The 26,000-nt window shown below is 45.4% G+C and overlaps 1 protein-coding gene across 5 annotated transcripts in view; it reads left to right on the top strand.

Moving 5' to 3' along the window:
• Nucleotides 1-26,000, top strand: part of SIPA1L2 (signal induced proliferation associated 1 like 2) — a 246,583-nt gene that overhangs the window by 16,376 nt on the left and 204,207 nt on the right. The gene's annotated exons all lie outside the window — the stretch shown is intronic.

Below are 26,000 nucleotides of genomic sequence, written 5' to 3'. Positions count from 1 at the left end.
AACTGTTGGAGAAGACTCTTGAGAGTCCCTTGGACTGCAAGGAGATCCAAGCAGTCCATTCTGAAGGAGACCAGCCCTGGGATTTCTTTGGAGGCAATGATGCTGAAGCTGAAACTCCAGTACTTTGGCCACCTCATGCGAAGAGTTGACTCATTGGAAAAGACTCTGATGCTGGGAGGGATTGGGGGCAGGAGGAGAAGGGGACGACAGAGGATGAGATGGCTGGATGGCATCACGGACTCGATGGACGTGAGTCTGAGTGAACTCCGGGAGTTGGTGATGGACAGGGAGGCCTGGCGTGCTGCAATTCATGGGGTTGCAAAGAGTCGGACACGACTGAGTGACTGAACTGAACTGAACTGAAGATTAAAGAAAGAATTATATAGTATCCTGGACACGTATACTCACCACTTAGATTCTACAGAATGTTAGCATTTTATTGTATTTGCTTTGTATATTCCTATCCATCTCTGTCTACCCATCAATGCTTTTTTGTGTGTGTGTGTGTGGAAGTGTTTGAAAATAAGTGGCACACGTCAGTATACTTCACTGCTAAGCACTTCAGCACACATGTCATAATTGAGTCTAAAACTTTAAAATTTTTTTGAGGCAAAGTTTATACAGGGAAATGCATTGTATAAGTGCATTTTGAGTGTATCATTCTAGGAGTTTAGGCAAATGCATGTAGCTAGTAGGGCTTCCCTGGTGGCTCAGATGGTAAAGAATCCATCTGCGATGCAGGAGACCCAGTAGTGGTAAAGAACATGCCTCCCAGTGCAGGAGACATAAGGGATGTGAGTTTGATCCCTGGGTCGATCCCAGGAAGATCCCCTGGAGGAGGGCCAGTATTCTTGCCTGTAGAATCCCATGGACAGAGGAGCCTGGAGGACTATGGTCCATAGGGTCGCAAAGAGCTGGACACGATTGAAGCAGCTTAGCATGCACTACACAGGTATCTGTGTAACCCATACTTCTTTTAAGACATACCTACCACCCCAGAAAGTTATCTCAGGTCCCTTCCCAGTGTTCCCTCCCTATACCCAGCCTAGGCAACCACTGTCCCTTTTTTCTGTTTGTTTTGAGTAAGTTTTGCCAGTTCTTGAACTTCGTATAAAGGGAATCCAGCCATATATACTCTTTTGTGTAAGGCTTCTGTGTCTCAGCAAAATAATTTCTGCTTCCCCACCCACTTTTAAGTATATTATACCAGGCTGGCTTACCTTGGCCTTGGTCACATGGTCACATGCTCTTTTCAAGGATCCTATTGTCAAGTGATATCAGGAACAAGTTTCTCTTAGGTATTTGTATATTTTTCGTAAGTCTCATCTTTCCCAACAGTGGTGTGGTTTTCACATCTGAGATGGCCGTTTTCTGAGTGGGGCTCTTGAAAACCCAGCGCTGCTTCTTTCGGTTTGCCGGCGTGTGCTGCAGGGCTGCAGGCCAGCTCCAGGCATTCAGCCGGGCTCTCTGGCTTCTGAAGAGATGGACCCAGACCCTCCATACACATCATCCCATTTATTGTGTTTGCTACTTGGAAACCTTTAGGTAAAAGAGAGCACGTCTCTTTATTTTTGCAAACCTATTCTTAGATTTGTGATAAACTTCTTAAAGAAGTTTGAAATAGAAAATAAGTTTTTGTAAGGCATCTTTGAGGAACAGAGTTGATCTTCTGTATTCATAGGGATTGTTTTAAGGACAATGCCCCCCACTCAGAAACCAAAACCCAGGGATGCTCAAGTGTTTTATATGAAATGGTGTAGTATTTGCATATAATTTACACACATCCTTCCGTATACTTTAAATCATCTCTAATTTACTTATACTACCTCACACAATGTAAATGCTATGTAAATATTTGCAGGTGTGTGGCAAATTCATGTTTTGATTCTTTGGAAATTTAAAAATATGTTCAATCTGCGATTGGTTGAATCTGCACTTGTAGAGCCTGGGGAATGCAGAGGGCCATCTGTAATTTCTAGTTCAAATGCAAGAATTCTGAAGCCTAAAATTTCCTGACTTTTGTTTTATGACACTGTATAGAGGAAACTAACCAAGTAAGGCTGAAATATTAGGAGATTTTAAAATCATCTGTGCTGAGGAGATATTTGCTGGCAAAATAAAATCCTAGTTGACTTAAGAATAAAATGCCAGGATTAACTGCCCCCGTTGCTCTGCCCACTGTTATTGGAGTTTCAAGTTGCTAAACCTCTCCAGCTATGATCAAAACCAAGAAAAAAGTTCTCCTCAGTAGTACTGGTCTAATATTTATACAGAGTGTACACACATCCCCCCACACGGTGCTGTCAGTGTATGAAGACTTTCCTTTAAGACTGTGTTGGGTAGGGTAGTTCTCCCTGCTCTAAAAGAGACTCCAGAATGCAGTATCAAACGAGAGAGAGGCTGGCTCCTTTCTTGAGTGACAGCTCGAGGTCTGAGCAGGTGGGCTGCTGACACTCAGGGACCCGGGTTCCTTCCATCTTGTTTCTCTGCTTCCAGTCTTTGTCCTCACTGATTGGTGGGAATCCACTGGGCACATCTGCACTCAGGCTGGCCGAAGGGGAGGGGGCACTCAGGAAGTGGTCATCCGAAGACCCCAGAAAGAATCTGTATCACTTCTGCCCTTGTGCTCCGGAGAACTCAGTGACCTGATCATGGCTCACACTCAGGGGTTGCTGAGCAGTGTCCCCTTGATGCTGCAGAAGTGGCCTTGCCTTTGACATAGAGCATGCTCATGCAGAGTGACTTACTTGTCAGATACTTCCTGCCTACTCTGTCCTGCCAGGCACCATCCTAGGGAGGGACTCAGGTTCTAGGGTGGGTAGGCAGAGGGGGGTGTTGCTCTTACGGCTTATTCATTCTGGAAGTAGAGTCGGTCTCCTGGTAGTATTTGCTCTTGGTGGAATTCTCTTTAAATTGGAGCCAGTGCTGTCTTCTTTTTTTTATTTTCCACTTCTCAGGCAGTTATCTTTTTTTTTTTTTTAATAATTTATTTTTTTAATGGAGTATCATTGCTTTACAATGTTGTGTTAGTGTACCCCCTACAATGACATGAATCAGCCATGTGTATACATGTATCCCCTCCCTCTTGAGCCTCCTTCACATCCCTGCATCCCACCACTCTGGGTTGTCCCAGAGCACTGGACTGAGCTCCCTGTGCTATACAGCAGCTCAGTACTGGTCTTCTTGAAGTGCAGTCCTGGGTGGAGGATGGGAGGGATTAAGTCTGATAATAATGAGGTTGCAGGCAGATTCTGTAACTTGGAAAGAAATGTTCCTGGGGACATGGATTAGGGAATGTAATAAAGGACTAGTTCCCCGTTTAAAATTCAATCTCATAATAGAAGGCTTAAGAGACACTTGATGAATGGAACCCTGGTAATCATTTATTCAGGAGCCCGAGGGCTTCTGGGGAGCAGAAACCTCCCCAGCGAGTGCAGGAGCTCTGGCTTGTGTGTCATTCAGAAGGCAGTTGCATGGGGTCCTGGGGCGTCTCCAACTCAGAGAGGAGCTGTGGGGTCTCGGGTGCAGCCTAAGGACGTGGCTGTGCGTGTGATTCCCCCTCTTCTAAGGAGCTAACATCACACTGTGTGTGTGCGTGCACATGTTAGTTGCTCAGTCGTGTCCCAACTCTTTGAGACCCCATGGACTGCATTCCTCCAGGCTCCTCTGTCCATGGAATTCTCCAGGCAAGAATACTCCAGGCAAGAATACAAGAATTCCCTTCTCTGGGGGTCTTCCCAACCCAGGTATCGAACATGGGTCTGCTGTATTGCAGGCAGATTCTTTATCGTCTGAGCCACCAGGGAAGCCCTAACATCACACTAGTGAAGTGAAGTCACTCAGTAGTGTCTGACTCTTTGAGACACTGTGGACCGTAGCCCCACCGCTCCTCCATCCATGGGATTCTCCAGGCAAGAATACTGGAGTGGGTTGCCATTCCCTTCTCCAGGAGATCTTCCTGACCCAGGGATTGAACCTGGGTCTCCCACATTGTAGGCAGACGCTTTACCATCTGAGCCACCAGCGAAGTCTTAATATCACACTGCTTTCCCCTAAAATAGCTGGTAGACTCTTTGCAAGCACCTTGAAAGGCTCTTGAAGTGATAATCTGATCGATGGGAGTGGCAGCCTGAGGGACCCAGGGGAGCAGATGTGAGTCTGTCTGGACTCCAGGGGCCAAGGTCACTGCCCCCTGGGTGCCAAGGGTGGTGATGGCGGGGAGTGGTCACCCTACATGGGCTCTGACTTCTGTGTTCTCTGGCCGTCCTGTGGGTTTCCAAGGATGTGCAGAGTGAGCCTGGTGGTACCAAACATGGCTGTTCCTTCCATGCGGTCACCTGGGACTGTGAGAAGTTCAGGGACTGCATCCAGCTTTGAGTTTATTCAAACTTCTGTTCTTTTCCTGGAAGTTGGAGTGTTCATGTTCTTGAATGACAATCTGAGTGATAGAATTGCCTGCGTCATTTTCCAGTAACCAATGAAAGGCGGGGAAGTGAAACTCCTGAAATAAATGATGCTTGACTTTTTAAGGCTGGAGAGGCTGAGCAGTTTATTCTTTCAGCAGGAACATCAGGGCCTCTTGACAATCTGGGAGTCGCCTCGGTTTCCTTTCACTGGCTGCTGTCTGTTCAGGCTGCGGTGCAGATGGCTTGTGCTGAGTTTGCTAGTTTTTGCCAATAACTTAAGCGTGGAAGGAATCAGGGAACCTCCCGAGCGATGAGAACACAGCTGCTGAGGATAACGTGGAGCGAAGGGGAGCGCTCCTCAAGCCTTTCACTGGCTTTGCGGGCAGTAGCTGTGGCTGAGCAGCTACAGATGGTGTGTTGCAGCTTGCACTGTGGCAAGTTTGGGGTTTTTTTTTAAACATCTTTTTATTTGTAGTGAACAAAAGAGCCCCATGTGGAGCCTAATCAGCTAGATCAAGTGTATATAACTTCAGAGGACGGTGCCTCTCTCTTGACTGAAATATTAAACTCCTGTGTAAAGGAGGAAAACTAGCCTGGTGATTTATTGGCATCTGGCTAAACCTGACATGCCTCCAAAATGTGTGCACTTTGACTTTCAGTTAATGGGTAAACATTTGCATCTTTGCTCTTATAAGTCACTATTCTATCCGCCCAAATCCTTCATTTTTTTTCAGCCTGCGCTGTTGCACGAAGTATTTGGCAGCCCCTGTGGGGAGTGTGGGCCTGTATCTCATGTATTGAGTGAGTTTAATTTGTAGGCAGAATGATGTGAAGGAAAAGGGAATGCTTCTGGAGAGGGTGCTGGTGTCTCAGGGGTTATGTCTTTCATGGGAAGAGTGGGAGAAGATGCCAAAAAAATGGCAAATATCCTAATAATTCTCACAGAAGTGGCTTTTTTTTTACCTACCACCTCCCACTTAGTTTCTTCTGTTATCTTTGGACTCAAAATAAAGACCTGTCGTGCCCTGCTTTGAACCCTGGGGACAGTTCTTAGATTGTTGTGTCCCAAACCATCCTGGCTTCCTGGTGTTCACCTGCTGTGGATTGAACAGGCACACAGCACCTGAAAGATCCTATTCAGTGCACCCTTACTGGAAATGAACCAATTTGATCCCCATCAAGAATTATTTTTGCCATTATGTCTTTTCTGTTCTCGAAGTATAACTTCATTTGGAGGTGTTCAGATCCTTCTAATATTGTCTCTAAAGTGGTATCTTGATTTTGTTCACAGTTTTAAATCCTTGTTGCTTTCTTCTGAATGTTTATTTTTTATTTTATTTAAATTGTTTTTAAATCTTACTAATTTCTTAATATTTGATGACTTGTTAAAATTTTGGATGTATTAGGTTAAAATGACTATATTATTAAAATCAATTTGATCTTTTAATTTAAATAAGCAGGGTGACAATATACAGCCTTGACGTACTCCTTTTCCTGTTTGGAAGCAGTCTGTTGTTCATGTCCAGTTCTAACTGTTGCTTCCTGACCTGCATATAGGTTTCTCAAGAGGCAGGTCAGGTGGTCTGTTATTCCTATCTCTTTCAGAATTTTCCACAGTTTATTGTGATCCACACAGTCAAAGGCTTTGGCATAGTCGATAAAGCAGAAATAGATGTTTTTCTGGAACTGTCTTGCTTTTTTGATGATCCAGCGGATGTTGGCAATTTGATCTTTGGTTCCTCTGCCTTTTCTAAAACCAGCTTGAACATCTGGAAGTTCACGGTTCATGTATTGCTAAAGCCTGGCTTGGAGAATTTTGAGCATTACTTTACTAGCGTGTGAGATGAATGCAATTGTGTGGTAGAGATGAATGCAATTGTGTGGTAGTTCGAGCATTCTTTGGCACTGCCTTTCTTTGGGATTGGAATGAAAACTGACCTTTTCCAGTCCTGTGGCCACTGCTGAGTTTTCCAAATTTGCTGGCATATTGAGTGTAGCACTTTCACAGCATCATCTTTCAGGATTTGAAATAGCTTAACTGGAATTCCATCACCTCCCCTAGCTTTGTTTATAGTGGTACTTCTTAAGGCTCATTTGACTTCACATTCCAGGATGTGTGGCTCTAGGTGAGTGATCACACCATCGTGATTATCTGGGTCATGAAGATCTTTTTTTGTACAGTTCTTCTGTGTATTCTTCTATATTCTTGTATATTGTGTGTATACTTGCATATTCTTATATGCAGAATACATCATGAGAAACGCTGGGCTGGAGGAAGCACAAGCTGGAATCAAGATTGCTGGGAGAACTATCAATAACCTCAGATATGTAGACGACACCACCCTTATGGCAGAAAGTGAAGAGGAACTAAAAAGCCTCTTGATGAAAATGAAGAAGGAGAATGAAAAAGTTGGCTTAAAGCTCAACATTCAGAAAACTAAGATCATTGGCATCTGGTTCCATCACTTCATGGGAAATAGGTGGGGAAACAGTGGAAACAGTGTCAGACTTTATTTTTTTGGGCTCCAAGATGGTGCAGATGGTGATTGTAGCCATGAAATTAAAAGACGCTTACTCCTTGGAAGGAAACTTATGACCAACCTAGACAGCATATTGAAAAGCAGAGACATTACTTTGCCAACAAAGGTCCATCTAGTCAAGGCTATGGTTTTTCCAGTGGTCGTGTATGGATGTGAGAGTTGGACTATAAAGAAAGCTGAGCACCGAAGAATTGATGCTTTTGAACTGTGGTGTTGGAGAGGACAATCTTGAGAGTCCCTTGGACTGCAAGGAGACCTAACCAGTCCATCCTAAAAGAGATCAGTCCTGGGTGTTCATTGGAAGGACTGATGCTGAAGCTGAAACTCCAATACTTTGGCCACCTCATACAAAGAGTTGACTCACTGGAAAAGACCTTAATGCTGGGAAGGATTGGGGGCAGGAGGAGAAGGGGATGACAGAGGATCAGATGACTGGATGGCATCATTAACTCGATGGACATGGGTTTGGGTAGACTCCGGGAGTTGGTGATGGACAGGGAGGCCTGGCTTGCTGCGATTCATGGGGTTGCAAAGAGACGGACATGACTGAGTGACTGAACTGAACTGATCTTTTAATTTACTTAAAAATTAGTAAAATTTTAAACTTGGTCACACATTAGGGTCACACTGTATTTTTATGGACAGTGCAAGGCTAGGCCTGGTCATGATCAACAGTCGTGTCATCTCTGAATGTTTAGATTACAGGTAATTTCCAGAATTGTTGGAAGACAGTTCTATATTTGATGCCTCTGGAGAACATATAGACCCCTGTTAGACTTGGAGGTCATCCCCTTGACTCCATTGGAGGCGTGTGTGACTGCTAGAGACCACCTGTCACTTTGCTTTTTGCCTCTGATCTGGGACTTCTGAAGCCTTGATCAGCATACCTGTGAAAAAAATCTAGTATGAAGTCTTATAAAAATGATATATTTTCAGTATAATACCTTTTGGAATAGAGACCTTGTCAAGTTTATTGGAAAAGTACTGCTTACCATCCTGCTCATTCAGCTTCTCAGCTGAAGTTTAAGCTGAAGGTCAGAGAGCATCCTTGGCCCTCTGTGTTTTGGGTCTTATTTGTTAGCACATATAGCTTTTTTTAAAAACTCATCTTAGAAGTGTGAGTCAAAGTTGCTTTCTGGACAGAGGTGCTTCCTCCAGTTGTATTGCCTTTATTTCTCTTTATGTATTCACTTTATTCTGCTTTTATCAGACACTTGCCCTGGTGTTGTGATGAGTTCAAGCTTGTAGAGACTGGTGTTGGAGGTGGGGGGCTCCCATGCTGAGGCGGCCTGAGCCCTGAGCTGGTCCTGGGACCTGGGATCCCATCCAGGTGCCAGGGGTGGTCCTTGTCAGGGTTGTGTGTGGAGTTGTGTGTGTGTGTGAGATTTGAAGGCAGACCCCAGAGAGCTTATAAATATTTTATTGTTTATTAAACTCAGTAGAATTTCTCATGTGTTTCATTTTAAAAAATCTGTAGCTATAAGCAAATCTCTCTCCTTCCTGTCATCTTTGATAGTCCTTAGACTTAACCCAGAAAACGACACTCCTATGAATGCAATCATAATACACGTAGGAAGAAAGAAAGTCATTTAAAGAATTGTGCAGTTCATTCACTGAAACTGAGCATTAGGGGATTAAAATGATGAGTCACAGTTACACACGCAACATTGTCTTGTTCTGTAACTATGACCAAACAAAAGTAATGCAAAAAGGAGCAGTTTCCCATGTTAAGTGCAATTAATTTCAAACAAATACCACTCGTATCAGTATTTAAAGATTGTAATGTGGTAAGTGAGCTTGCTTGCTTCTTGCTTATTAATTTATCTAGTCAGAGTCAGATTGATGACATGCTGTTTGCAGAAGATAATATATATCTAAATAGTTTCTGCTTTAAAAAAAAAGATTTATCTACTTACTTATTTTTGTCTACACCGGGTCTTCCTTGCTGTGCGCGGACCTTCTTTAGTTGTACTGCACGGGCTTCTCATTGCGGTGGCTTCTCCTGTTGCAGAGGCAGGCTCTGGGTGCTCCGGCTTCAGTAGTTGTGGCTTTTGGGCTCTAGAGTGAGGGCTTAGTAGTTGCAGTGGATGGACTTAGTTCCCTGTGGCATGTGAAATCTTCCCCAGCCAGGGATTGAACCTGTGTCCCCTGTATTGGCAGGTGGATTTTCAACCTCTAGACCACTAGGGAAGCCCTCTGTTTTGTTATAGAGAGACCCTCTCATGGAAGACATGCATTTTTGCATTGATAGAAATGGAAGAAGAGATTTTAAAGCACTTTCAGTAAATTCAGTTTATTCACTTTAAACTTTTATGCAAAAAGTAAGCAAATTATGTATTTCACAGTTTATCTTTGAATCTGTCACTGGTGGCCAGTTTATTCTCTAAACTTATCGTACATTTGTCTTTTGGTGAACAAAACGGATTCTGGATTTTGTGTACTTCTATGTCATAGTTGACAACTAACTATAAAATATCACAGTCCTAGTACTCATAATGGTCATGATTAGTCATGAGTCTCACCATACCAGTCCAACAGCTTCCAAACTGCACTGCAGGTAGTTGATGTGGGTCATTACCCTGAGTTAGCTTTCAGAGAAGCGAAGTTAAATTGTGAAATACAAGCCATTAGAAAATGGATCACTTTAAAATCAGCTTCCTCTTCTTAAAAGTGGGGGAATAGCATTAGGTAACATCTGACTTCATGAAGACAGATCTATAGTTGGTGGAGGGAGTAGTTGGTGGATAGGATGATCTTTGGAAGAATTCTTTTTTTTTATTAAAAAAATTAAAAAAAAATATTTAGCTGTGGCTGCACTGTGTCTTCATTGCTGCACTGGGCTTTCTCTAGTTGCGGTGAGTGGGGCTACTCTGCATCGCAGTGCAAGTGCTTCTAATTGTAGTGATTTCTCTTGTTGCGGGGCGTGGCTTCTGGAGCATATGGGCTTCAGTAATTGTGGTGCACGGGCTTAGTTTTCCTGTGGCATGTGGGATCTTCCCCGACCAGGGGTTAAACCCCTGTCCCTTGCACTGGTGGGCGGGTTGTTAACTGAAGCACCAGGAAAGTCCTGGAAGAGTTCTTTTGTGCTGGGAAATGAAGGCAGGGCAGAGGGACGTCATAGCGCCTCTGGCCAGGTTGGCCTGCCTGGCCCGCCTGGCACTTGGTGGGTGTTTCTGCCTCGAGGGCTTGTCTTAACCAGGAGTGCTGGTCAACCCCTAACTCTACATGGACCTCCTCCTGTTTGCGATCTGTGCATGGAGATACAAATGTGCAGCAAATACAGAAAACCTTTATTAACTTGAGTCTTCTGACAGTACCCAAATGCAAAGATAATGTTTTAAGTAAGAGAAGGATCATATATAATTGGCTGAGGTTGTGTTAAGAGGGTAGGACAAGAGAGAGAATATTGAAAGCAGTGGACAGCCCATTTGTTTGCTTTCCAGGTGGTCTGTCCTCTGCGCCATCTCTTGCTGGACCTTTGTCCCCTTGTGAGAGTCTGTACCTGAGATTCTCTGTCTGTTCCTCTCCAGAGATGAAAGGTGGGGTCTGGGTGGGAGATGGAAACTTTACCAGGTAACCCTACACCTGTGCTGGAAGACTTCAAACAAAGCTGCTCCTCCAGGGCTCTGGGTCAAATGTTAACAGGCCAGAGGAAAAAAGGGACGATGTAGGTTTCCTGTATATTCCAGTCACGCCAGTCTGCTAGGCCAAGCTCTGTGCAGTTTCTAGTGAAGTAGGAGATTAATAATTGTGCAGGGATTTGAGGTGGGGAATTTACCCCAATGACATAATCACAGTTGCTCTAAAAGACATGTAGAAAGATGCTCATGCAGTATTAGTTATAGTGTGCGAAACTGAAAAAATATTGGCAGTAAGACATTAAATTATGATTCTCCATATGATCAAGTAATTTAAATCAATTAAATAGCTTGTTTTATAAGGCCGCTTAATGACATGGGAAAGTGTGCATAGAATATTAAATGAAAAAATTTATTGCTAAGCAGTATATGTAATAGATCCCCATTTCACAGGAAAATTAAGTATGCATATGCATTAACAGAATAGGATACATTAAAAAATTTACGGTGGTTATTACTTATGATTGTGTTATGTCTAATTATCATTTTTTCTCTTTTGCACTTTTTCCAAGTTTTTTCTAAAATGAACATACTAATTTTATAACAGGAAAAACATAATATTAAAATATTTGAATTATAGAGACAGGTATGGTGGCGGTGGTTTAGTTGCTAAGTCGCGTCTGACTCTTGTTAACCCATGGACTATAGCCCACCAGGCTTCTCTGTCCATCGAATTTTCCAGACAAGAATACTGGAGTGGTTGTTATTACCTTCTCCAGAGGATCTTCCTGATCCATGGATTGAACCCAGGTCTCCTGCATTGTGGGTGCTCTTCTGCATTGATGGTGGATTCTTTACTGACTGAGCCACTTGGGAAGCCCTCTGACAGACATATGTGTCCTTTACAACTCTTAGTATGTTTCTGTATAGTTTTTTGGCTTAATATGTAAATTTGGTTTTATTTTATTATGTAATCTTTTTTGATTTGTATTTTTGAGTTATGTTTAACAGAAGTTTTCGAGACAAGTAATTAGCAAACATTTATTAGATACTTCTATGTCTAATAAATATGTTTTTAGTACATGTTCTTTACCATAAAGGCATTTATAATCTAAGTTAATATCATGTAGGTAGATGTCCTTTGAAAATTATTTGATCTTGTATGTTAGAGTTTAAGCATTAGATTCATTTAACCCTTTGACTGCCTTCTTTCATTTAAACTTGTTGCATGGGAAAAAATATGTATACTTTAAAGGCATTAAATTCATTCATGGAATTTACTTTTTAATATTAATAATGTAATTTATTTGTATGGCACTGAATGACTTGCGTTTATATACATTATATATATATATATATATACATTATATACATTATATATATATATATATATATATATATATATATATTAGTTCTCACAGCTATCTTTCCGTGGTTGTGGAGACATTTTCCCCAGTTGTTATTAAGAGTTAAATTAGAGAGTTTGGTGTTTACTTTAAAAATACCATTCATACTCTGCCTATTTTTGAGAGGGAGGCTCAGGAGGGAGGGGATATAAGTATACCTATGACTGATTCATGTTGATGTATGGCAGAAACCAACACAATATTGTAAAGCAATTATCCTTCAGTTAAAAATAAATTTAAAAAAAAGCTCTGCCTATTTTTGAGAGTAGTGATACCTTGACTCAGATAACATGCATGTCTTTTTTAGCATTATATTAGTAATTACTGGCCCTTTGATATTATGCTTTTTGACATTTACATTAAAAATAAAAATTAGCTAATTTGTAAGTTATAAGGTCTCAAAAAAAATAGTTCATTCTTCTTGCATGCCTGTTAGTGCTCCTATTAAAATTCTGAAATGACTTATTAAATTAAGTGCAGTGTCAAAGGCTAATTGTCTCTCTGTGAATTAGTCTACATGACTTATGAGAGAATGATTTAAGAATTATGTTTGAATAGCAACTCTGGAGTCAGCTTTTAGTATCTATCAAATTGTAATGATTGTAGATGAAGAGTATTAATCAGTTATGAAGTCCATTCTCGTGCTGTTATGAAAGATGCCTCTAAAATACATGCAGTGTTAGTGTCCTTGAATTTATTTCAGTTGTGAGCATCCCACATCTGTGCCACAGATGTGTGGTCTGAACACGCTGTGTCTAGAGCAGCCTTCCCCAGCGGTCAGAACGCAGTGACCGTCTCTGGCTCTGAGAACGGTCAGTGCGTGTTTGTGTGTGTGGGTTGGGGGAGGTGATGGATTAGTAGAGAATCAGAGATCCTATATCTAAATTTTGTTTATAGTTTGTGAAATTGTATTTCATATGTCAGTGCGATCTTAGTGGGGTGAGTGTGAAGTGTGGCGCCGCCTTTCTTCAGCCTGTCTCTTGAGCACCTGCCACGGTGGTTTGGGCACTGTGGCAACCCTGAGTTCGAATCAGTGTTCACTGCCACCTTGGTAAGTTGCAACTTGCTTTACACGTCTCCTAATGTTTTTCTATGATTTTTGACCATGGCCATGGCATGTGGTCTTAGAGCTCCCTGACCAGGGAGTGAACCTGTGCCTCTTGTGTTGGGAGCATGCAGTCTTGACCACTGGACCGCCATGTCTCTAAATGTGATGGGACGTGGTGCCTGTTGGGAAAGCTGGTTGTGAGATCGCTGAGGATGCTTGTGCAAGTGCTTTGCCTGGCACATGGTGGGTGCCCAGTGACTTCAAGTCACTGTTCCTCATTGGCATTACTGAGCACCTAGTGTGAGCTGAGGCAGCTACCTCATGTGTGGGCATGCTAAAAGCACAGGAGAGGATGTTCTGGTGAGGAAACATACTACTGCCTGCCAGCTTAAGCCAAAACCCAAAAAATCAAGATCTCTTCAAGGATTACTATTCCTTTCATGAGTGATTGGGTTCGATCCCTAGGTCAGGAAGCCCCTGGAGGAGGGCATGGCAACGCACTCCAGTATTCTTGCCTGGATAATCCCATGGACAGAGGAGCCTGGTGGGCTACAGTCCATAGGGTCTCAAAGAGTCCGACACAGCTGAATGACTTAGCACACACGAGTGATTGGAGGGTTGGAGACAAAGTTGATTGGAAGAAACTTGGCTGGAATCTTGCAGGGGAGGCTCCCTCAAGCTGAACAGCCTCGTGGGATCCTTTGAAGAATCCTGAACTTGGCTGAGGAAGCATTGTGTGCTGTGTTCTGCTGGCTGGAATTAAGCCCTATATGGAGTCAAGTCAGTTTGCTTGAGGAGTACCATTTCTCAGATGTAAAGAGAGAGTATGTAGCTGACAGGTATAGGATGACCAGAGACATTTTGTGGATGGAGTTTCATGTTCATTCCTGTTTAACTTCCTGGTCACTTAACTTCTTGGATTTCAGAGGTGTCTTTTGCCAGATACCCTTTTACTTCATGGGAAACAGGTAGCTACCTACCTTTCTGAATGCTTCTCTTAGGACCTAGAAGAGGAAGTTAGGCTGATAAGAGTGGTGAGGTAGTCTTGTGGCTGGTGTTAGGGTGGGCCTGAGGGCCTGGCTGCATCTGAATGTCGCTGTGACCTCCCGTGTGACCGGCCGCGCTCCTGGCCTGCACGAGCGCTCCCATCCTTCTGGTCCTTCCCATCCAGCATCTGTCCTCCCCCAACACTCTGCAGCTCCTGGCCTCACGAGCAGTCCCCAGCTTACCCTCAGGCCTGTCCTTGTGCTTCCACTGCTTGACGCCGATGGACACGCCCACGTGTTGGAACACCTTCATCTCCCTCCCCGCAGCTTCCTTGGGACCCCTTTCTTCCCTTGCTCCTCTGGGTGCGTCTGGTCATTTTCCCTCTGCCATCCATGCGCTCTCCTGCCCTCGGTACCTTTGAAGTGTTGGGAGTCCTTTGGTCTTCTCCCTCTGGGTGACCCCACCTTCCTGGTAGCCTGTCTTACTGTCTCTGTGATAGAGACCTCTACAGAGTTACCTGTCTGACGTTTTTCTTGCCACCTTCTTGCCATCTTCCCTGGATAATCTTGATACATTTCAAAGTAGATGAGCCCATTCTGGAGCTTTTATCTTCCCCATAAATCCCTTGTATACTCTCTTCTTCCCAGTATGATGCTATCAGCACCAGCCTAGTCTTCTGGTTAGACCAACCTTGCTGTCCACTCTAACTTAGTCCTCACGCCAGTCAGTCCAGTCGGTCACCATCATCTTCTGCTTCAGAAATAATTCTTGAATCTCTTTCACCTCCAGTGCTCCTGCCTTACTTCTGGATGAATTTTCCTTCTTAGAAATAGCTCCTTAGCCTCTGTGTCTGTGTGGTACTCAGTAGTCACATGTCCCCTTTTACACTGAAATTAGTTAAAATTGAAAATGGAAATTCAGCTCCCCAGCCTCACGAGCCGTATGTCAGGTGTTGGGGAGCCGCGTGTGGCTGGTGGCTGCCGTACTGGAGAGCACAGCAGGACACTCCCAGCTGTGTTGGACGTCACTGCCCAGCTGATGGATGGTTCTCTTGGACATCACTGTCCAACAACTGACCTCTCTGTTGTGAGTTCTCTCCTTCTTCATCTCATCCTTCTTATGGTTGCCCGGTGCTTGCTTTGTAGAAACAGGGAGTCAGTTACGACACACTCCTGCCTGAAAATGTCTGCTGGATACTGACATGTGGTCTGTGCCCCTCAGCACAGCACATGAGTCCTTCACTGCTCACTCCCCCACTCCGCCCTGACCTGCCCTCCAAGCTCAGAGACCCCTGCTTCTCTCCCTTGCCTCATCCCTCTCTGCTTGCAGTAGCCCCCTTCATCTCCTTCAGACTTACAGGCTTATCATCTTTTTCTGGAAGTGACACTTCCCCACTGCCCTGCAACCTGTGTTTGCTGCCCTGACCCCCTCATTTGGGGGGTGTCTCTAGGGCACCATCTTCCAATGTTCTTATCCATGTACCTTCTGAAATAATCTTTTATAAACTATGCACTCCTTCCCTTGGGAGTGCATATGTGCCTTACATTTTATGTAAGGTGATGTCAACTTACATTTTCAGTTGATTTCTGACCTTTTTTTAAAAATCAAAAGTTCAAGTGATTTATTTTTGTGAACAAGAAATAGAAAACATTAAATATCAAATAAGATGAAAATAATATGAGAGTTGACTTAGTTGGGATACATCTTTGGCAGTATGACTTGAAAGAATTTTTGCATTTTGATTTTAACCACCTTACATAGGTGATTGGAGAAGGCAATGGCACCCCACTCCAGTACTCTTGCCTGGCAAATCCCATGGATGGAGGAGCCTGGTGGGCTGCAGTCCATGGGGTCTCCAAGAGTCGGACATGACTGAGTGACTTCACTTTCACTTTTCACTTTTATGCATTGGAGAAGGACATGGCAACCCACTCCAGTGTTCTTGCCTGGAGAATCCCAGGGACGGGGGAGCCTGGTGGGCTGCCGTCTATGGGGTCGCACAGAGTCGGACACGACTGAAGCGACTTAGTAGTAGTAGTAGTATACAGGTGATTAACCACCACTTGCATATAGTTCACGTATGTTTGTTATCTGTGCTGTATCTCTAGCTTGGCTTGAACAGTTTGGCATTTGGGGAAAAAATTCCAGGTATTTTCAAGAGAATTTGTATCATTAACCTACTCTTCTCATTTATTTTCTCTGAATCCAGAACATCTCCAAATGGGCCAAGTTTTGCTCCTAACGGAAAAATGCTTAGGCATAAAACTGGAAACCTTTCTGAGTTTAAGCAGTCATGGTTAATCAATAAGGAGACTCCCTGATAATCATTATTTTGAATTACCCCCTTTGTTTGGTGTCTCAGAGGTTTCCGAACTTTGGAACAATGCATCAGGGTAAGATTTCAGTGAAAGGGGAGCTTTTGGGAAGATAGGCATGTCCTTTCATTGGCAGGTGGAGATCTGGAAATTGATTCCTTAAATCAGCCTTCAGTTTAGTTCAGTTCAGTCACTCAGTCATGTCTGACTCTTTGTGACCCCATGAACCACAGCATGCCAGGCCTCCCTGTCCATCACCAACTCCTGGAGTCCACCCAAACCCATGTCCGTTGAGTCGATGATGCCATCCAACCATCTCATCCTCTGTCGTCCCCGTCTCCTCCTGCCCTCAATCTTTCCCAGCATCAGGGTCTTTTCCAATGACTCAGCTCTTCACATCAGGTGGCCAAAGTATTGGAGTTTCAGCTTCAGCATCAGTCCTTCCAATGAACACCCAGGACTGATCTCTTTTAGGATGGACTGGTTAGGTCTCCTTGCAGTCCAAGGGACTCTCAAGAGTCTTCTCCAACACCACAGTTCAAAAGCATCAATTCTTCGGTGCTCAGCTTTCTTCACCATCCAGGTCTCACATCCGTACACGACCACTGGAAAAACCATAGCCTTGACTAGATGGACTTTTGTTGGCAAAGTAATGTTTCTGCTTTTGAATATGCTATCTAGGTTGGTCATAAGTTTCCTTCCAAGGAGTAAGCGTCTTTTAATTTCATGGCTGCAGTCACCATCTGCAGTGATTTTGGAGCCCAGGAAAATAAAGTCAGCCACTGTTTCCACTGTTTCCCCATCTATTTCCCATGAAGTGATGGGACCGTATGCCATGATCTTCGTTTTTTGAATGTTGAGCTTTAAGCCAACTTTTTCACTCTCCTCTTTGACTTTCATCAAGAGGCTCTTTAGTTCTTCTTCACTTCCTGCCATAAGGGTGGTGTCATCTGCATATCTGAGGTTATTGATATTTCTGCCGGCAATCTTGATACCAGCTTGTGCTTCCTCCAGCCCAGTGTTTCTCATGATGTACTCTGCATATAAGTTAAATAAGCAGGGTGACAGTATACAGCCTTGATGTACTCCTTTTCCTATTTGGAACCAGTCTGTTGTCCCATGTCCAGTTCTTACTGTTGCTTCCTGACCTGTATACAGGTTTCTCAAGAGGCAGGTCAGGTGGTCTGGTATTCCCATCTCTTTCAGAATTTTCCAGTTTATTGTGGTTCACACAGTCAAAGGCTTTGGAAAAGTCAATAAAGCAGAAATAGATGTTTTCCTGGAACTCTCTTGCTTTTTTGATGATCCATTGGATGTTGGCAATTTGATCTCTGGTTGCTCTGCCTTTTCTAAAACCAGCTTGAACATCTGGAACTTCACGGTTCACGTATTGCTGAAGCCTGGATGGAGAATTTTAAGCATTGCTTTACTAGTGTGTGAGATGAGTGCAACTGTGTGGTAGTTTGAGCATTCTTTGGCATTGCCTTTCTTTGGGATTGGAATGAAAACTGACCTTTTCCAGTCCTGTGGCCACTGCTGAGTTTTCCAAATTTGCTGGTATATTGAGTGCAGCACTTTCACAGCATCATGTTTCAGGATTTGAAATCACCCTTCAAGCTACTCCTTGAACTTTGCTCATGGACTCCTGAGAGTCTCTGGGGCCCTTGGGGCTTTGCACCTTGCTTGGAAGACTGCAGCCACAGGGCAGGCTGGTCTCCATCATGCCTGGCCTTGGCAGGGCAGCCTGGTGTTCAGATGTGGCTGAATCCCATTTTCACTGGCTTTGGCCTGCCCTGGGCTCTGCTGTTTTGCTTGGAGGTGCTGCTGGGGACCGCAGCTGAAGCCCTCTTACTCCTTGTGGGTTTGTCTCGGCCACCGCCAGCCACAGGAAGCAGGTTCCTTGCCTTATGCTCAGGGAGGAATGGAAGTATTTTTGTCGTTGAAAACAACTGTTTTTATAGAGGCCTACACGATTCTGTGGAACATTACATAACCAGCCTGAGAGGCCTGGGAGGATGATCGTGTTCCCTCTGGCTGGCTGCAGGGCTGTGGCGTGTCCTGAGGCTTCTGTTCCTTCCTGATGTGACCCTGGGCCTCCTGTTCTGGCACCAGCAGGAGTCCAGGACCAGCCTCTGCTTGCTGCCTGGCCAGCTCAAACCTTGCCGTGTCAGCCAGCAGTCTCTCTTGTTAACATAGATTGTCATCTCTTTTAGGAAATTATATAAACACACACCCCCAGGCGATAGAGAAAAAGAAAAAGTCAGTTTCAGGCAGTGAGAGTTTGATGCCGTCATCCTAGCAACTCACCCCCTCACCCCTTCCCACCCACAGCTTCCACCTCACCAGGGGTCGGGCATGTGCCAGGATGAGGCGGTCTTGCCCTTACAAGCATGAAGTAACCAGAATACGTTAGAAATGCCTGATTGAAAATAAAAGGGCGTGTTGATTTTGGCCCTACCTTATTAGGGAGGGTAAACTTAATTGTATGCTTTGTGTTTTCAGATTGTGCCTTCTAATTCTGATTAATACAGCACCTCACAGATAGGCAAAGAGATGTTGGCTTTTTTTGAGGTGGGGGATAACCATCACCAACACTGAAAACTCAAAGTCGCTTTCCTGCTTATAGTTCCTTCCAGAGCTGAGCTTAAAGTTCTCAGCATCCCTGGCAAGGCTGATGAGGGATTATTGTCTTGCTTTCAGAGTCAGTGTAGGCCAGGAGAGGCGATAAACTCTGGCCTGGATTATTGCCATGGTTCAGGCAAGAGCCTTGCACAGATGCAAGCAAAGCCCAAGCGTTTGCTTTCTAATGCCTAGTGCAGTTTGTTGTTAAATTTTTCATCCAATACATCTAACATACCTTCAGGAAGGTGCTTCTCATCTCAGACAGGAGGTGCCAGTGTAAAGATGGGATTACTGCATGGTTTGGGGAGGACTTTTCGGGGGTGCATTTCTGCAGAGCCTGCTGAGCTTGTGCTGTGGCCTCCCTCCAGCCCTGGTGCATGTGGTGATATTCATTTTCGTGGGACACTTAGGCCTGGCACAAAGAAAGCTGTTTTGCCTGGATCTGCTGGGAGTCCAAGAGGGGGTTTATGTTAGAGCCCAAAGGGATCAGTGCAGCCACCCTTACCAAACAAAAAGCCATCAAGGCTACTTCTTGCTAGGGAGCCACTCAGGGTGGGCACCCAGGGGTGCACACCATGGATTGTGGGTCCCCCCAGACCTGCCAGCACGTTGTGATCTGATAATGTACAGAAGGGCTTCCCTGGTGGCTCAGTGGGTAAAGAATCTGCCTGCAATGCAGGAGACTCAGGTTCGATCCCTGGATTGGGAATATCCCCTGAAGGAGGAAATGGCAACCCACTACAGTATTCTTGCCTGGAGCTTCCCGTGGACAGAGGAGCCTGGTGGGCTACAGTCCAAGGGGTCGCAAAGAGTCGGACACAGCTGAGCACACACGCGTTCATTCAGTGTACAGAAGGTGATGCAACTTCCAGCAATAGGTAAAATTTGCCCTTGGCTAGAATTCTTCTTGGCAGAGTTTTGCTGAAAAACTGTCTGCAATTCTGTTGTCCTGAATCCTCCTGCCAAGTGGTGCAGTTTGTGGGAGATACAAGGTGTCAGGAAACAGCCATTGGATGAGGTCCACCATGGAACGTGGAGCTCTTACTGGCTTTGGCAGAATAGGTACCTTTGCAGCCTGCTGTGTTCCAGGCGACCAATCGCAGCTCCCTGGGTATTTTAAAAAAGAATGTATCTGTAATCCAGGTCCAGAACCCCTACCCCACCCACATTCTGTTGCAGTCCAGGTATTAAAGCCTGTGACCTTGTGCTGTTCGCCCAGCAGACAGCTTGTACCTCTTGTTTGTTCAGGGAAGTGACGTTATAGGATCTGATAGACTTCAGGTCATCCAGGAAATTGCCCAATCAGCAATTGTTGAATTAAATTTAAATGAGTGTATTAAAAAGCAGAGATATTACTTTGCCAACAAAGGTCTGCCTAGTCAAGGCTATGGTTTTTCCAGTGGTCATGTATGGATGTGAGAGTTGGACTGTGAATAAAGCTATGCACTGAAGAATTGGCTTTTGAACTGTGGTGCTGGAGAACTCTTGAGAGTCCCTTGGACTGCAAGAAGATTCAACCAGTCCATCCTAAAGGCCCTGGGTGTTCATTGGAAGGACTGATGCTGAGGCTGAAACTCCAATATTTTGGCCACCTCATGCGAAGAGTTGACTCGTTGAAAAGACTCTGATGCTGGGAGGGATTGGGGGCAGGAGGAGAAGGGGACGACAGAGGATGAGATGGCTGGATGGCACCACCGGCTCGATGCACATGAGTTTGAGTGAACTCCGGGAGTTGGTGATGGACAGGGAGGCCTGGCGTGCTGCGATTCATGGGGTCGCAAAGAGTCGGACACGAGTGAGTGAGTGCACTGAACTGAACTGAGCAGGCTAAAAATCCCAAGGCTGAGAAGTCTTTTATTTGGGGTGGGCATGTCACGTAACTCAGGGACCAGCTTCTAGCCAGAGAATAAACTTGTTTTACCGAATGCATCACACTGACCACCTTTGTCCCAAGAGGTCAGGGACAGTTTCAGGGTTGAGATGCTTCTGAGGCCTGATTGTCTTGGTTCATCTCTGAGTCTGGCTCACCGGTCTCTACTGATGCCTTCTGGATGAACCAAAGAACAACAGATGTCTTTCAGTTGGGCGCAAGTTGTCTTTTAAAGGGACAGTGACACAAAAGAGCAGCAGGTCTCTTACCCTTTGAGAGCCAGGAAAGGACAGCTGGGAGTTCAGGGCCAGGCTGAGGATGAAGGGGCAGTGATCAGAAAGCCTTGTCAATTTTAGGACCAGCTGCAGTGCAGAAGCTATGGGTCTGGCTTTAAGAAAATGGAGGGGACTTCCTTGTCCTTCCAGTGGTTAAGATTTGACCTTCCTATGCAGGGGATGCGGGTTCAGTCCCTGGCTGGGGAGTAAGATCCTACATGTCTGTAAAAAACATCCCACATCCCATGTGTCTCCAGAAAACCCAAACATAAAACAGAAACATATTGCGACATATTCAATAAAAAACTTTTACAGTGGTCCATAAAAAACAAACAAAAAACCCCCAAGAAAATAGAGATGTGAAGATCTTATTGCAGAGAACAGTTTTGTGAAATGAGGTGTTTTTTGCCTTACAAAAGTTTTCTTTCAGATACCCCAGATGTAGCCTGTCTGGAGGGAATTCAGTTTGGGGTTCTCCTCAAATTTCTAACGTCTTCACTGCTGCTACAAAGCCAAGAGGTTATCTCTCTTGCCTGGATGGCTGTATCAGTATCTTGAATTGTTTTGCCTCCCAGATCAACTCTTGAAGTCCAGACCCCTCCAGGCCAACACAGAGGCTGTTGTCACCTGGCTTCTGCTGAATCCACCATCCGTACTTGCACCTTCTCACCCAGACCGTTTGTCCTGCAGCACTTCTCCCTGGGGGTGGCCACTTCCCTGACTTTTCACTCTGTGCTTGCTTGCTTGGTCATCTCTGCTCATCCTTCAGTTCTCCAGTGACACCAGTGCCGAGCACACTTTCCTGACCACGCTTTTCTGATCCCCTTCCATCCTGCCCTCACCACGCATTCTCGTCTTCCTCACCTGGTACATAACTGCAGCTCACTGTGCCTGCCTGGGGCTTGCCTCTCTTCCCAGGTGGGCAGCAGCACCTGCAGAGACCAGGTGACCTCCTCACTGGCCTGGTTGTCAGTACAGTTCTTAGACCTCACAGTCAGGTTTGTGGAATGAATGAGGATATAAGTATGTTTTTAAAATTGTAACCTTTTCTAATATATTTTAAAGCCAACTTGCAAATAAACCAACTGTGATGCAAATTCAGTTATCCTGATGGAGGGGTGTGCGTGTGTATAGATACCACATGTTAATTTTAGCTGTGTTCCAAGACTCAAGAATGTTAGATCGCAGTGTCCTTTTTGGAAAGTGGACTTGATGCTGTCACACATTCACAGATGTCGGGGTCTCTGACAGACTCAGTAAGTGGTGCCCTCTTCTCCTGCCCAGGCTTTGATGGAATTGGGAGCTATACACAAAGTAATAAATAGTCCAGGCCAAAATACTCATTTGTCACTGGTAGAGGTTAAGTTGGAGGGCTCAGCTTGGGGTGAAAAGCGAGCGGTTCTGCTGAGAGAGTCTCAGGGTTAGGCCATGTCCCCCACCTGGGGCCCTGGGTCTGGGGAAGCTGCTGCCCCATCTGATCAGCTGCTCCATCTCAGGAGGGGAACAATTCCAGACCCATATGGAAGACACCCTCCTCACTAACAGTGGGCTCCTTCCAAACTCTCCTTCCCTCTGTTGATTGTTTTAATATCTTGAAAGAAAATGTTAGTCTCTGAGTTGTGTCCTACTCTTTAAAACCCCATGGACTGTAGCCCTCCAGGCTCCTCTGTCCATGGGATTCTCCAGGCAAGAATACTGGAGTGGGTTGCCCTGCCCTCCTCCAGGGGATCTTCCTGACCCAGGGATCGAACCCAGGTCTCCTGCATTGCAGGCAGATTTTTACCATCTGAGCCACCAGAGAAGCTCTTTGATATCGTGTTTTTCCAAACAGATAAACTGTGTTTCATAGGTGTTTGTTGAAGTCAAATAGTAAAGCAGCATTCCCTTTCTCCATATGAACATAGCTACTTTTAGTTGACCCCAAAAAGAGGAAACAAGCAATGTTTTTTATTTATTTGTTTTTGGCTGTGCTGGGTCTTCGTTGCTGCGTGCAGGCTTTCTCTGGTTGGAGAGGCTTCTCTTGTTGTAGGGCGGGAGCTCTAGGCACACCGGCTTAGTTGCTCCTCAGCATCTGAGATCTTCCCAGACCAGGGATCGAACCCATGTCCCCTGCATTTGCTCTCATATTCTTAACCATTCAACCACCAAGGAAGACCAACAAGCAATGCTTTAACAGTTTATTTTTCTGGGACCAATTTTAAATGTTTCATGTTAGCATGAATAAGTTCAGTGACCAAAGAATTATGTTAGGGTCCTTCCTGGTTTGCGATTTGGGACCCAGCTGTAGTCTGCTTAGGTCCAGTGCTGAGTTTGAGTTACTGTTAGCAAACCAGACAGCAGTGGCTGTGGAAATATAGAGTTCATTTCACATAGTAAACACATGGGGCAGTTTTCCTGGGGCTATGAGAATGTAGGAAGACTGTTCCCAGGAATGCTGTTCATGTTTGGTGCTCTGTCATTAGGGAAGGCAGGTGAGTAAGACAGAGAGAGGTGAACTCAGAACATTGCACTGTGTTCTGGGGTTGTCTGAACAGAGCATGAGTAGGTCTGCTTCCAGACTCGCCCCTTGACTGGCTGGAATCTGGTTGATGTTAAGGAAGACCTTTCTGGCTTTTCTCTCCCGCTGCTTCTGTGTACAGGCACCTCCCTCACCCCCCACCCCCAGCTTAAGACCTGGTTGGTGTTATAAATAACTTTTCTTCATAAAGGTGGCCCTCTGAGGGCATCATTAGGGAATCAGAGCAGTTGTAAAGGCAGCAGTAAAAGTTGCAGATCGTGGGATGTGCCAGCCCCCATGGAAGGCAGTGTGCACATTTACACTGACTGAGTCAGTGCTGAGGTTGCTAGTATTTGTGGATCCATTCATAATGAAACTAGGATTTTTCCTTTGAATTTTTAAAAAGAATACAACTCAAATTTCAAATATCTTTGAAAGTCAGATGTTCCTCTTTTATTTTGAGAGCATGTTATTTGAGGGGGGGAAAGGTCATTTCTACACAAACTCTAGTCCGATGGATGGAAATATATATGAACATAGTCCCTCCCCATCCCCCAGCCCCTCATGGAAAACTTAGACAGTGTATATGAAAGTCAGGATTCTGACAGCCCCTATTGTGGTGGGAGCACAATAGATTACTCTGGAAACCTCAAGTCCAGTTTGAGTTGGAGAGAATGAGATTAGTTAGCTTGCAGGGAAAGTGTCCAGGCCACCCGCCCTCTCTCCTTTATGAGGAAGGTGACAGCTGAAAAGAGCCAGGATCCGCCCTGTGGCAGCAGTGACAGTTGAGCACAAAGAGGGTGTGCTCCTGACCTCTGCCTGTCCTTGGTCCCTGCTCCTCCACGCGGTGGGGGTGGGGCTGGAGCAGTAGGGGGTGGGGGTAGGGAGGTGGGGGTGGGGGTAGGGAGGTGGGGGTGGGGGTGGGGGTGGTTGTTGCAGGTTGAAACTTTTCACTATGTCTTCAGTTGTGCTTAGGGACCCAGACTTGGGCATTTTTCTCTTGGATGGTTTAATGTTCTTAGCCAGTTGATCAGAGGAAGTCTTTGGCTGCCCCAAGGCTTTGTGTTCTCTGGAAATTAAATGCAGGCGGGGTAGTAGTCTTTGTATGAATGAAAGGGAAGGACCCTGAGATCCAGCCTGACCCCTCCCTAGCCGGTCAAGCAGTGATTTCCACCAGCAGGGTGGATTTATACGAAGTGAAAAGTGGTCAGTGAGGTGACTCAGTGATGGACAGTGTGAGCGCCCAGCAGGAACCTGTTGCTTTCAGGTCGGAACTGGGCTTTGCTCATGTTTCTTTCGTGGGATCACACTTGGCCGCACACTGGAAGCATGAGTGGGGTGCCCAGGCCCTGCCCCAGAGATTTTGATTAAATGGGATGAACCCCGTTCTGGCCCCAAGGGCCGCACCGCACCAGGACTACCTTCGGGAGCTCTGGGCTGTCTTGTTCTGAGCATCCTGGCTCATTGCCTCTCTTCCTGGTTTTCAGACTTGAAGGTTTTCTAAAAGTTAAATGCTATTAGGTAATTTCAGGAGGCATTCTGACTAGCTCTGAGAGAGAGCTTATTTGGGACTGTCCTGGTGACCCAGCGGTTAAGGATCCATGCTTAACAGAGCCCACTCCAGTATTCTTGCCTGGAGAATCCCAGGGACGGGGGAGCCTGGTGGGCTGCAGTCCATGGGGTCGCTAAGAGTCAGACACAACTGAGCGACTTCACTTTCACTTTTCACTTTCATGCATTGGAGAAGGAAATGGCAACTCGCTTCAGTGTTCTTGCCTGGAGAATCTCAGGGACAGAGGAGCCTGGTGGGCTGCTGTCTATGGGGTCGCACAGAGTCGGACACAACTGAAGCGACTTAGCAGCAGAAGCAGCTTAACAGAGCAATCTGTTTGGCAGAGGGCACAGGTTCAATCCATGGTCTGGGAACTAAGATCCCACATGCTGTGCAATGTGGTTAAAAAAAAAAAAAGAGGGCGCCTATTAAATTGAGGTGACTTAGGGCGTTTAGGGTTGTCAGCCTGGGAGGAACTGGGGCTGTTGATACAGTGGGCTTGATGTCCATGGGCTCTGTGCGTGTGGGGCTCAGTGGGTATGGGGCACTGTCTGTGAGGGCCTTGAGCATCCATGGATTTGGGCATTCTGGGCAGGGGACGTCCTTGAACCTGCACCCCATGGTATGAGGGGTGACTCGTTAGAGCAAAGCTGGGAAACGGGGATTTGAACTCCACTCCCTTCAGCACTGCTCCAAGGTGGTTCGTCCTGGAGGAGACTGAGGATGGAATCTGGGGGAGCAGCAGTTAGTTATACTGCGCCGTCTCCAGACAGAGCTGTTGGGGTGTGTGGCCCCGGAGCTCAGCGTGGGGTTGCCGTGGGAATCCCTGCCCTGCTCCTCCGAGTGCTGGCCAGTGTTTCCCCCGATCTGTGATCTTGGACGCCAGCTCTGCACTCAGCTTCAT

Source organism: Bos taurus, chromosome 28 (genome assembly GCF_002263795.3).
Source record: "Bos taurus isolate L1 Dominette 01449 registration number 42190680 breed Hereford chromosome 28, ARS-UCD2.0, whole genome shotgun sequence".
NCBI lineage: Eukaryota > Metazoa > Chordata > Mammalia > Artiodactyla > Bovidae > Bos > Bos taurus.
This window is presented reverse-complemented; position numbering and strand designations above follow the sequence as displayed.